Here is a 15,024-nt window from a genome sequence, read left to right on the forward strand (position 1 = left end):
ACCCTCTACTCGGCCTGGTTGTGTTGAAGAATGTTCAGAAAATGAAATCCCACACACTTCGCTATTCGGTCTCGCTGTTCAAGAATGTTCAGATAATATAATCCCGTACACTCCGTTATTCGATCTCGGTGTTCAAGAATGTTCAGACGATAAAATCCTGTACACTTCACTATTCGGTCTCGCTGTTCAAGAATGTTCAGATAATACAATCCCGTACACTTCACCTTTCGGTCTCGCTGTTCAAGAATGTTCAGATAATACAATCCAGTACACTCCGCTATTCGGTCTCGGGGTGTTCAAGGATGTTCAGAAAATGAAGTCCTGTACACTCCGCTATTCGGTCTCGCTGTTCAAGAATGTTCAGATAATACAATCCCGTACACTTCGCTATTCGGTCTCGCTGTTCAAGATTGATCAGAAAATGAAATCCCGTACACTTCACCTTTCGGTCTCGCTGTTCAAGAATGTTCAGATAATACAATCCAGTACACTCCGCTATTCGGTCTCGGGGTGTTCAAGGATGTTCAGAAAATGAAGTCCTGTACACTCCGCTATTCGGTCTCGCTGTTCAAGAATGTTCAGATAATACAATCCCGTACACTTCGCTATTCGGTCTCGCTGTTCAAGATTGATCAGAAAATGAAATCCTGTACACTCCGCTATTCGGTCTATTTGTTAAAAAATGTTCAGATAATAAAATCCCATGCACTTCGCTATTCGGTCTCGCTGTTCAAGAATGTTCACAATATGAAATCAAGTACACTCCGCTATTCTCGGTGTTCAAGAATGTTCAGACAATGAAATAGTGTGTTCACTCCGCTATCCGAGGTCGACATATATAACTAATTTTTATTACATTTATTTTCTGTGGAATGTTTTGCCTGACAATGTAGACCTATGACGTTGCCTGGCAGCGGAAAATTGTAGAACAGTGTGCCAAATGATGGCATGGCAATAAATGATGCCACGTTCAACGTTATCAATAACCTACATGTTTTTTTTTTCAAAGATGACAATTGACACTTTTTTAAATAGTTTTTAGAGAAAACAATATATCTGAATGTTAGAACCGTGTGCCATAGAGTTATCCGTAACTCCTGCCATGGTCGAGATTCGTAAAGAAGGTCATGTGGCCCCAAAACAAGAAATATACCAGAATTAGAGGGCAACTAAAGTCAACAAAGCAACTTTGCAGATTTTAATACTTTAGGGCATACGTAATCACAAATGCTTGACCAAAAAATAAATTTGAAAAAACGGAAATACCATAAAACAGGCGAAATCGTCCAAACATCAAGCGATTATTGAAAGCGCTGCTTAATCTCACAACGAGGCTTATAATTATCGTGCTTTTTTCAAATTGACAAGTGATAATTTGCAATACATCGTAAAGCCCCTACTCCCCCACTTTGTAGATGAACGATCCGGTACCGATTTTCCGAGAAAATTCAGATTGTTTTCGAGTAATGTTTCGTCATCTCAGGATTAGTACAAAGCGGCCTTAAACCAAACTCGATCACTCAGGATTAGGAAACACGGACATCGAACCATCTGCCCACACTGTTTGTATAATTTAGCTAAAACCTGTCAAAATACCCTTGAATGTCACTACATGAAAACCAAGGTAGATATTGCTACCTGGGTAGGTAGGGGTGGTAACGACGGAGTGCTGATATGACGTGAGTGCTGATATGACGTGGGAAAAGTGGAGCTTCGCGAAACCATACTCCAACCGTACGTCACCTGTCCCCTTGGGGATTCCACGTTAGAATGGGTCCCCAGCAACATATTACTTTTGGTTAATTAATGGATAGGGTAGTCGGGCCCGATTATTTACATGCCGTCGTCATATAGCTAAAATAGTGCGACGTTAAACAATAAACAAACGTTACTGGTCACAATTTACCAACTTGAATGTTAAACCGATTGGAATCAACGCAACCTTTCTGACATCAATTGAAATGGCTAGTGCCAGTTTGGCACTTTGTACTTCGGGTGCTGGTAAAGGTTTCGCATTTTTTATCACGTTTGTTTTATGCTCATATTCTATACTAAAATATTGGAACGAAATAAGATAACAACATATATTCTCTTAATGTCTTCGTACATGTATTGTTGGGGCGGTCGGGTAGCCCAGTGGTTAAAGCGTTCGCTCGTCACGCCGAAGACCCGGGTTCGATTCCCGACATGGGTACAATGTGTGAAGCCCATTTCTGGTGTTCCCCGCTGTGATATTGCTGGAATATTGATAAACTCGGCGTAAAACCATATTCAGTCACTCACCTAGTATTGTTGGTAATCGATACTGAGCTGGACCGATTTCAAGACAATGTCACCAATGTGTACTGAGTTCATGATTCCCTGTTAATACCGTGTGGAATTTCAAGACCGCCGTTATCAGCCACGTCGCCCACAATGACAACTGGAATGTCCTTTCGATTGTTAAACAGTATCACACTATTTGATTATCTTACATACATCGATGGTGTCATAGTTGTAGGTGTTGAGGTTATATGAAGTGTGTTTGCAGTTTGCAAGTATTAACTCGGTGTCACTGTGTGGTCCTTCTTCAAGGTTGCTATTGCCATTCGTCAAGCCTATCATTTCTCTTCATCAAGTCTATTGTAATCCTTCATCAAGTCTATTGTAACCCTTCATCAAGTCTACTGTAACCCTTCATCAAAGTCTGTTGTAACCTTTCATCAAGTCTATTGTAACCTTTCATCAAGTCTATTGTAACCCTTCATCAAGTCTATTGTAACCTTTCATCAAGTCTATTGTAACCCTTCATCAAGTCTATTGTAACCCTTCATCAAGTCTATTGTAACCCTTCATCAAGTCTATTGTAACCCTTCTTCAAGTCTATTGTAACCTTTCATCAAGCCAGGAGTACCCCTACACTAATCTTGAAGCAGCCCTACATTAACCTTGTAGTAGCCTTACACTTATCCCGTAGTAGTCCAACATTAATCCTGTAGTAGCCCTACACTTATCCCGTAGTAGTCCCACACTAATCCTGAAATAGCCCTACAATAATCCTGTAGTAGCCCTACATTTATCCTGTAGTAGCCCTACATTAATCCTGTAGTAGCCCTACACTTATCTTGAAATAGCCCTACATTAACCTTGTAGTAGACCTACACTAATCCTGTAGTAGCCCTACATAAATCTTGTAGTAACCCTACATTAATCCTGTGTAGCCCTACATCTTTGTTGTAGTAGCCCTTCATTAATCCTGAAGTAGCCCTACATTAATCTTGTAATAGCCCTACATTAATCCTGAAGTAGCCCAACATCAATCCAGTAGTAGCCCTACATTAATCCTGAAGTAGCCCTACATTAATCTTGTAGTAGCCCAACATTAATCTTGTAGTAGCCCTACATTAATCTTGTAGTAGCCCAACATTAATCTTGTAGTAGCCCTACATTAATCCTGAAGTAGCCCAACATCAATCCAGTAGTAGCCCTACATTAATCCTGAAGTAGCCCTACATTAATCTTGTAGTAGCCCAACATTAATCTTGTAGTAGCCCTACATTAATCCTGCAGTAGCCCAACATTAGTCTTGTAGTAGTCCAACATTAATCCTGTAGTAGCCCTACACTTATCCCTTAGTAGTCCCACACTAATCCTGAAATAGCACTACATTAATCCTGTAGTAGCTCTACATTAATCTTGTAGTAGCCCTACATTAATCCTGTAGTAGCCCTTCACTAATCCTGAAATAGCCCTACATTTATCCTGTAGTAGCCCTACATTTATCCTGTAGTAGCCCTACACTTATCTTGAAATAGCCCTACATTAACCTTGTAGTAGACCTACACTTATCCCTTAGTAGTCCCACACTAATCCTGAAGTAGCCCTACATTAATCTTGTAGTAGCCCTACACGTATCCCGTAGTAGTCCCACATTAATCTTGCAGTAGCCCTACACTTATCCTGAAGTAGCCTTAATTACCTTGTAGTAGCCCTAAATTACTCCTGTTGTAGCCATACATTAATCTTGTAGTAGCCTACACTAATCCCTTAGTTGTCCCACATTAATCTTGCAGTAGCCCAACACTTATCCTGAAGTAGCCTAAATTACCTTGTAGTAGCCCTACATTACTCCTGTTGTAGCCATACATTAATCTTGTAGTAGCCCTACCTAAATCTTGTAGTAACCCTACATTTATCCTGCAGTAGCCCTACATTACTCTTGTAGTAGCCCTTCATTAATCCTGTAGTAACCCTACATTAAACTTGTAGTAGCCCTACACTAATCCTGAAGTAGCCCTACACTAATCCTGTAGTAGCCCTACAGGCTGACGCAGTTGGTTTGGTCGGTCAGGCTCACGGTGTTGGTTTGGTCGGTCAGGCTGACGGAGTTGGTTTGTGTGGTCAGGCTGACGGAGTTGGTTTGTGTGGTCAGGCTCACGGTGTTGGTTTGGTCGGTCAGGCTGACGGAGTTGGTTTGTGTGGTCAGGCTGACGGTGTTGGTTTGGTCGGTCAGGCTGACGGAGTTGGTTTGTGTGGTGAATTGTGAATTATTTACAGGCCGTCGCCTTATAACTTGCATATTGCTCAATGCGGCGTTACAAACACAAAAAACGCCCTTACACGCAAACACGCGCACGTACACAGGCACGCACACACACAGAAACGTCACATAGCTACAATATTGCTGAGTGGGGTGTTAAACAACAGACAAACGACCATAGGATTTTGCTGACTCTTGGACACAGGCTCGCTGACTTGGTTGATGCATGTGATCGAACCCAATTGCGTGGATCGATGCTCATGGTATTAATCACTGAATTGTCTGGTCCAGACTCCATTATTTACAGACTGCCGTCATATAGCTGGAACATTGCTGAGTGCGGCGTTAAACAACAAACCAACAACAACAACTATATGTCGTTTTTACGAGCTGAAACAGTTATAGTTTCACCAGTCACACTCTTCATGATACGTACCGTGTAAAACAAGTCGCCGTGGTTCCTTTCAAACGTCATCTAGCATGCCCGAAATATTGCTGATGAAACGTTTAGCAATATTAACTTACCTTCGTGTTTATATAGTTCCTCTTTACCCAAGCCTTGTGGTGTGTAACTGCTGAACAGTCCCTCGCATAGTATCTATACTATGAACAGTATCAAAATCGAATAATTTTATTGATATTTTACGAAACGTGTGTATGATATATTAATAATATTGAATTCATGGCACATAATTCTCATAAATCATATCTGCGCAATGTGTTTATCAGAATCCAAACGAGTCACGTGATAACGAAATACACGATTCAAATCAGGCTTATTCTATGACAACTAACGAAATTAGGTCAAACTGTATATACATGCTGCGTGTTCCCCGTTATCAATACTTTGAACCGCGTCACTAGCTATAAATAGACGGCTATTAATGGCGATGATTTGTTTTGTTTTGAACACGTGGTTTCCAAAGCGAGGTATTTTAATATCACAACAAGGTCTTGCAGTGGCGGGTGGTAAGTTTTTGTTCATTTAGCATTTGCGGTTTTTTAACGATTACGTTATGTTTGAGGAAATATGGCGATTAACAAATGAAGTCTTATTAATATTTGACTGATCACCGTTTGATATTCGTATAATATTGAATATAAGGCAATTGGCGAAATCAGCTCAATGAATATTTCAACGCGACTAACGAAAACACAATGACAGTTAACGCGTTATTGATAGGTGATGTCATACAGACCTGTATTATCACCAGCAGGTATTTGCATAACACGTTTTATTATTAATCTGTCATTCGAGATAAATGGAATATGCCCTTGATAACACGAGAAGCTGACAGTAGCTTTACAGGGATTTTTTCACATTTCACAGCGCACTCTCCGATTCCTAGTCTGAATAGAACTGTGGTATACCATGCCACGATCGGTGGCCAAATTCTCTGTGCATATATTTAACCGTACTTGTATGAGGGATAACAATAGTTATATGAGGGGATATCAATACTTATATGGGGGATAACAATAGTTATATTCAGGGATGACAATACTTATATGAAATATATTAATACTTATATGTGGCGATATCAATACGTATATGAGGGGATATCAATACTTATATGTGGGCATATCAATACTTATATGAGGGGATATAAACACTTATATGAGGATAACAATACTTGTATGGGGTATATCAATACTTATATGTCGGGATATCAATACTTATATGAGGGGATATCAATACTTATATTTTGGGATATCAATACTTATATGAGGAGATATAAACACTTATATGAGGATAACAATACTTGTATGGGTATATCAATACTTATATATCGGGATATCAATACTTATATGGGGGATACCAATACTTATATGAGGGGAAATCGATACTTATATGGGGGATATCAATATTTATATGGAGGATAACAATACTTATATGTGGGGATATCAATACTTGAATGGGGGATATAAATGCTTATATGAGGGGATATCAGTACTTACATGGGATATATCTATACTTATTTGAGGGGATATCAATACTTATATTGGGGATATCAATACTTATATGGAGGATAACAATACTTATATTTCGGGATATCAATATTTGTATGGGGTATATCAATACTTATATGAGGGGGTATCAATACTTATATTGGGGATATCAATACTTATATGGAGGATAACGATACTAATGAGGGGATATCAATACTTATATGGGGTATATCAATACTTATATGTGGGGATATCAATACTTATATGTGGAGATATCAATACTTATATTGGGGACAATGATCGGTCAGTTATGTGAGCGGATACATATTGATTTACTTAGCATGCTGATATAGCCCAACTCTATCCCGAGGCCCTACAAATAAGGATGTACAGTCCATGCAAACCAGTGATTGATAGCATGAGCAACAATCTTCGCCTTTGGAGTTAGACACAGTCAGCAAGGCCACACTTCGTAAGCACACAGTCCTTCTGCTGATTTAATAAAGTATTAGGCTCCCATGTTTTTTTCAAGGGGAGGTTCGGCGTTCCGAAATTATTTTGTCTGAAGGACACGATCAATGTATGTCCTTTGTTTGTCTAAGCGACAGTAATATGTTTCAAATCAGGCATTGTATCTTTGAGTTTAAGGCGAGTTGAGTTTATAAGTTTAAATAGAAGGAGAAGAGAAATGCCAAGTCCTATTTATATTGAAGTGATGTCACTCACATGCCGCCAAAAATACATGACGTGTACTGGTTACAATCGAACAGGCCCCGTCCTAGATTGTATATCGTTTACGATAAGTGTTATAGTGTACACATTGTTTTGTTTGTTGTTTAACGCCGCACTCAGCAATATTTCAGGTATATGACGGCGGTTTGTAAATAATCGAGTCTGGACCAGACAACCCAGTGATTGGTGTTGTGAGCCATGACTCACGCCGTTTGGGTACGATGACGCAGGAACGACGAAGTCGGCGAGCCTGACTACTCGATCCATTAAGTCACCTCTTACTACAAGTATTGGTTGCTGGGGACCTATTCTAACCTGAAAGCCACGAAGCATTGTATTGTACACTAATACCATGTGAAATATAATATGCTTATAACAAATGCTACTCGTGCAAATGTAAACTGTTATGTTTTTATCTAAACCTGTCACGTTAAACATGGATTATTAAATTATAAGAAAGTAAAAACATACCAGGTGCCAGCATGGTGAAGTGTTTTGATAACTGAGGTTCAACTATACATATGCTTTAGTGCTGTATACACGGATCGACTTAAGTTACTTTTACCCACCCCACCCCACCCAAAATAAACAACCCTCAAATGCGCCTTTAACTAAGGTTTGATACATGTCGATGATGTCGTTTTAAAGAGTAGTCGATAAACAGTAATAACACACTTTTTATATTGGATATTTGGATATTGAGTATTGAATATTGTTTATGGGATATTTCCAACCACTCACTGCCGCGGGATCCAAGAATGCCCTCTGCACCGTCTATAATCCGACCCCCGGTATAAAACGTGATTACAATTATGACATGTATTATTTTTTTAATGGGAAGAAACCTGTTTTCTGTCTATGCCTACAGCGTGTTATTTTCGAGGAATATAGCTGGAGGAGAGATTTATTAGAACATTTAATCATAAAGAAGTATTTATCAGTGTGCTCATGGTCTGGGGAGATGTGCCCCCCAGGTGACCGCCGTCACCCTCACAGTCATGTCCCCCGGACGACATGCACGGCATATATGACGACTCCCCAACCTCCCACGTCGCCTACGGGGATAAAGATATTAGCTGTAACATCGAGGGGGCCACACTGGGGCGGAAGGACGCCCGATGAACGCTGTTTTGGTATTACGCCCTCTTACCCCCACCCCAAGTCCCTCCCGAGAACCGCCCGATACACAAGGGTCGGGATTACGACGCACTCGTACTGAAACCATGGTACCATCAATCACTGGATGCACAAAGGACTCCGGTTCCGTCTCTCTCTCGAGATAATCACTACGCTGATACATTATTGAAGTGAGAGATAAAGTCCACGTCCAATAATGGGATTGGTAGAGAAATTATGTGAAACTTGGATTTTTAATATGAGTTGAACCGAGATTAAATGTTAATATGGTCTCCTTCGTGTGTGAAGGGGTAAGGACTAAGAACAGATGGTACACCACGGGGCACCGGGTTCATTGCGGGTTGGAATGCGGAGCTGTAGGATATATTTCATTTTGTGCAGAAAGTTCAAGGCAGCGCCAAATTAGACGCTTGACCTTTCCTGGATACTGAAGAGAAAAGCGACAAAAACATTTTCATAATCATAAGAAATCTCTACTTAAAGCAGAGAACACGTGTACAATCCAGATAGATAAACAACACTGCAGAGTACACGTTGAACGTAAAGTGTGATATGCAGTACTACAGAACACCTGTTTAACTCTTTCTGTGACATGCAGTACTACAGAACACCTGTTTAACTCATTATGTGATGTGCAGTACTACAGAACACACGTTTAACTCACTATGCGATGTGCAGTACAACAGAACACATATTTAACTCATAGTATGATATGTAGTACAGCAGAACACATGTTTAACTCATTCTGTGATATGCAGTACAACATAACACATGTTTAACTCATAGTATGATATGTAGTACAGCAGAACACATGTTTAACTCATTCTGTGATATGCAGTACAACAGAACACATGTTTAACTCATAGTATGATATGTAGTACAGCAGAACACATGTTTAACACATAGTATGATATGTAGTACAGCAGAACACATGTTTAACTCATTCTGTGATATGCAGTACAACAGAACACATGTTTAACTGATAGTATGATATGTAGTACAGCAGAACACGTTTAACTCATAGTATGATATGTAGTACAGCAGAACACATGTTTAACTCATTCTGTGATATACAGTACAACAGAACGCATGTTTAACTCATAGTATGATATGTAGTACAGCAGAACACATGTTTAACCCATTCTGTGATATGCAGTACAACAGAACACATGTTTAACTGATAGTATGATATGTAGTACAGCAGAACACGTTTAACACATAGTATGATATGTAGTACAGCAGAACACATGTTTAACTCATTCTGTGATATGCAGTACAACAGAACACATGTTTAACTCATAGTATGATATGTAGTACAGCAGAACACATGTTTAACTCATAGTATGATATGTAGTACAACAGAACACATGTTTAACTCATAGTATGATATGTAGTACAGCAGAACACATGTTTAACTCATTCTGTGATATGCAGTACAACAGAACACATGTTTAACTCATAGTATGATATGTAGTACAGCAGAACACGTTTAACACATAGTATGATATGTAGTACAGCAGAACACACGTTTAACTCATTATGTGATATACAGTACAACAGAACACATGTTTAACTGATAGTATGATATGTAGTACAGCAGAACACATGTTTAACTCATTCTGTGATATGCAGTACAACAGAACACATGTTTAACTCATAGTATGATATGTAGTACAGCAGAACACTTTTAACACATAGTATGATATGTAGTACAGCAGAACACATGTTTAACTCATTCTGTGATATGCAGTACAACAGAACACATGTTTAACTGATAGTATGATATGTAGTACAGCAGAACACGTTTAACTCATAGTATGATATGTAGTACAGCAGAACACATGTTTAACTCATTCTGTGACATGCAGTACAACAGAACACATGTTTAACTGATAGTATGATATGTAGTACAGCAGAACACGTTTAACACATAGTATGATATGTAGTACAGCAGAACACATGTTTAACTCATAGTATGATATGTAGTACAGCAGAACACGTTTAACACATAGTATGATATGTAGTACAGCAGAACACATGTTTAACTCATTCTGTGATATGCAGTACAACAGAACACATGTTTAACTGATAGTATGATATGTAGTACAGCAGAACACGTTTAACTCATAGTATGATATGTAGTACAGCAGAACACATGTTTAAGTCATTCTGTGATATGCAGTACAACAGAACACATGTTTAACTGATAGTATGATATGTCGTACAGCAGAACACGTTTAACACATAGTATGATATGTAGTACAGCAGAACACATGTTTAACTCATAGTATGATATGTAGTACAACAGAACACATGTTTAACTCATAGTATGATATATAGTACATCAGAACACATGTTTAACACATAGTATGATATGTAGTACAGCAGAACACATGTTTAACACATAGTATGATATGTAGTACAGCATAACACATGTTTAACTCATTCTGTGATATGCAGTAAAGCAGAACACATGTTTAATACATATTGTGATATAGAACACTACAGAACACATGTTTAACTCATATTGTGATACAGAACACTTTAGAACTCATGTTTAACTCATATTGTGATACAGAACACTACAGAACACATGTTTAACTCATTCTGTGATATGCACTAGAGCAGAACACATGTTTAATACATATTGTGATATGGAACACTACAGAACATATGCTTAACTCATATTGTGATACAGAACTCTACAGAACACCTGTTTAACTCATATTGTGATATGCAGTACAGTAAAACACATGTTTAACTCATACTGTGATATGCAGTAAAACAGAAAACCTGTTTAACTCATATTGTGATATAGAACACTGCACAATACGTGTTTAACTCATACTGTGATAAAGAACACTACAGAATACGTGTTTGTCAGATTAGTGCATGATGTCAGTTTGATGTCGATGCGAGTGTCATTTTTGTCTGATTAGTGTTAGAATAAATTGTGTTGAAAGTTCTCATTATTATCTGACATCAAACTATGTCTGATGGACTTGCGTTAAGAGTTTCATCATTGTCAGATTAGTGTATGAAGTAATTGTGTTGAAGGTGATATCACAGCCAGTTTTATGCTTGAAGATTACCATGCGTTTACTTCCGTTTTACTGTTAGAGATTGGCACCGATATTGTCAACATTGTAAGTTTTATGTTTAAGAAATAGCGTCGACCATTGCCAGTTTTAAGGGAAAGAGACACTGATCGCGTTACTACCGCCAGTTTTACGTTTGAAAAGTAGCACTGATATTTTTATCATTGTCAGATTTAAGACCTGCAGACACACAGAGTATCTCCAGTAGTTTAGGACCCTCTTCCCGCGAGGCAATTGTGATAAGGTTTTATTTAACTTACAAGAAGTTTACTATTCCGTGGTATTTGTTTGTTACTGGTATTACATTTCTAATGCTTATCACCTTTGAAATAAAGTTTTGGATGCTTTTTGGAGTTCATGTACTTCAGTCAGTGGATATCAGCTCAACACGTGGCTCGGCTGCAGAAGGGGAAACTAAACATGGGTTTCTGGCAGTTTTATATCTGACACCATCATAACACGGCATTCATCTTCAATGAGGCTGGAAATGGCACATGGCGTGGGGGCCTGTCTTATGCGCCGCAATTCGCTGTTTTTCGCCGTTTTTAGCAGTTTTGCAGACATACTACGACGGACGCCATGAAGTGGGACACCCATTTTACCGTTGTTGAGACAGAATCCGGAACTTGACGACCAAATACTTTAACCACTTTGCAGAATAGCGTCTTTTTACGTTGGGAGAATAAACTTGATAGTGTTACCATTGTCAGATTTAAATTTGTTATAAAATTGAAGAGTGCTTATAATGTGTCGTATATTTATTGCAGATATTGCTATTGACGTTAGCAATAAGTTCTTTTAGACGTTGAGGAGGTAACAATTTGTAAATGCCGTCGGTTAAAACCTTATGACTCACCCACTCATACCAGTGATGACAATGTAATTTGTTTAGGAATCTGGAATGGTTGGTTGGTTTGTTATTTTATGCCGCACTCAGCAATATTCCAGCTATTTTACTACGGTCTGTAAATAATCCAGTCTGGACCAGATGATCCAGTGATTGATATCGTGAGCATCGATCCACGCAATTCGGGGAATCCGAATGGAGTACTGCAATGTCCCTTTGTAAAAACGTAAACCAGTAAACGCCCGGTAAACATGGTGTCCAGTTAAAAGGGGTACGGAATAACGAGGTGTTGCTTACATCTACATGGTTGAGTTCAATGTCATTCTCACAAAAATTATATCATTCTAAACATGTACAATATTGTGAATTATTGATAATTCTGTACATGTTCTGCACAATCCCTAATTGACATTCTTCAAATGAAACATATTTTCGCGCATGCAAGTCATTTGTATGTCAACGTTACGTTTGTGGAAAGCCCAAAGGGTCTAAATTCGTTTCCTTTTAACGCTTGCTGAAACTATCGTGCGTCTTGAACATATTGTCATACAACTATTTTTTATATTTGCACATTGTAAATATATATATACATAAAAAGTCACTGAAACAATACCAACAGAACAATGATCTTGGCAAGCTCCTCACAGAGCCTGTTCACGGGACTCTATGCTATCTCTGCCACTGGTCACAGCTCCCCACTGCACTAGGCGGCTTGCAACCATGTCTGGAGTTGAACTCGCCTGACTGTTACGTTCACAAACAAGTGATGACTGTCGTGACGCTGAATACTCTTCACCAAGCTAAATTATTTTGTGAGTTTGTTAATTTGATTTCTATTTCATTTCAACTATCACGTAAATAGTTTAGTAAGAATGCAAGGGGGGAGTTGTTTGCTTTTCCGTTTGTCTGCAATCTCTAACCGATCTGATTCAACAAAACAAACGTAATTTCATTTGAGTCAGTCAGTCGTGAAGTGTTTCCCATTCAACTGGAATGGCATACACACAAATAAATAACAATGTCCTTTCATTTGGGGATCAGAGGGATTTTTTTCAAGATTCTTGGAGTGGCCGCTTGCACACTGGTAGCAGCGATAATGCCGGGAGGGTAACGAAGATGAACTAGTAAGTTTTATGGTCACTTCAGCAGTATTTCAGCCATATCGTAACTAGAAAATGTTATACATGAACAACAATATATCAAAACCTATGGATAGTACAATATCTAGCATTATTTCACATTCAAAAGTTTCAAAATTTGTTTGGGAACATTTAAAAATGGAATCTAAATACTTAATAAAACAAGATGAAAATGGACTATAGATCGCCAGCAAACAAAGTAAGGTCACCATACTAGGGACCATGGGGACTTACGGTACCTCTGCTACCTGAATGGTGCCCAAGCAGGATTTACACCATCTGTTTAGTGACTGGTCATAGTTAACAAGTACAGACAAAATATTGAAATGACAAATATACTATGTTGTCATGCATAGAAATAGTTTGAATGGCGGGGAACTTACATAAACTCTTAGATTGAAAATATTTTAGGCTTCTTCAAACCGCCACTAACAATCTTAGTTACTTATTAAGCACTACCAATTGATAAAATATGAAACTTTAAACACAGTATCCAATTTTCTAAAACATTTTTTTCTTTTAAAACCATAATATTAAATGAGGATTAACATTTTTTAAAGAAGGTCTTGACTGATTACGCTGAAATATTTATCCCTTTGGTGGCAAAATCAACACAGTCAAGGATATGCTTGACTGTGATTCTGTCATCACAAGGGATACACATCGGGGGATAGTCACCTTTCAATAAATTCTCAAGTATATAACGAGAACGACCGTGTCAGGGGCACTGAAAGAGCTTGGGAGTTAAGGGGCGCAACTCTGCAGAGCTAGTTTTTGTGCCTGAAACCAATGGGCCATCAATAGGTCCAATCCCAAATTATCCAGTGGTAAACGTATGACCGATGCAGAGTTGCATCCTTTAGATGTCAGGATCCGCTAATCGTGGGTTCGAAGCCCACATTAGCCTCGATTATGTCACTCATGGTCGTACATGGTATAGATTTTTAACTTTTTTTTCTTGTTATCCTAACGATGCTGACTGATGTTTATAAAACTTATTTCAAATGTACAATAACCAGTTTATTAACACCATCCATTACCAGTAGCGAACTGTGACACACAGATGCTTTATAGGAAAAACAACAACATTATTCAGTTCAATTCTCTTAATGAAAATTGAAGAAGCAAAGTGACGCGTCTGATAAAAAAACATTAAATTAATCAGAATTGCGTGGAAGAATTCCTTGGCGCAAGTAGGCTTTATAATTCCTATTTCTTAAAGTTTGATAAACGTGATGAGTCATGTACCAAAAAAACCCAACAGAGATGGAACACATTCAATGAACGGCAGGAAACCAAACAGAATTTTTCACCGTTGTAATGGAATTACGTATATTTTTCTAGATAATTCTGCTTCAGACGCCTTCTAGTTCTATATAATACGATTTATCGATCTGACTCATGCGCCACTGAAACATCAATATAGATTACTACAGCTCTGGTCGGCCAAGAGACCAATGGTCCCAGGTAACAGAGTGAAGCAGATTCGAGACACTTTCTTAGACGGTGTCAAATGTGAAATTGATGGGGTGATGAATACGGCTCTAGTTCCCGAGCGACCCAAGGAACGTCGGTTTCTTATAATTGTCCGACACAGCGTCC

The 15,024-nt window shown here is 38.6% G+C and overlaps 1 protein-coding gene across 1 annotated transcript in view; it reads left to right on the forward strand.

Annotated features, from left to right (window-relative positions):
- The first annotated feature begins 5,459 nt into the window (after window positions 1-5,459).
- The window catches only part of LOC124134273 (protein NDNF-like), a 66,704-nt gene continuing 57,139 nt past the window's right edge, over window positions 5,460-15,024 (forward strand). Inside the window, exon 1 of the mRNA XM_048392153.1 lies at window positions 5,460-5,488. The gene's annotated coding sequence lies outside the window, so the exon portion shown is untranslated. The remainder of the gene's footprint in view (window positions 5,489-15,024) is intronic.

Source organism: Haliotis rufescens, unplaced genomic scaffold (assembly GCF_023055435.1).
Source record: "Haliotis rufescens isolate VD_foot unplaced genomic scaffold, xgHalRufe1.0.p SCAF_11, whole genome shotgun sequence".
NCBI classification, from domain to species: domain Eukaryota; kingdom Metazoa; phylum Mollusca; class Gastropoda; order Lepetellida; family Haliotidae; genus Haliotis; species Haliotis rufescens.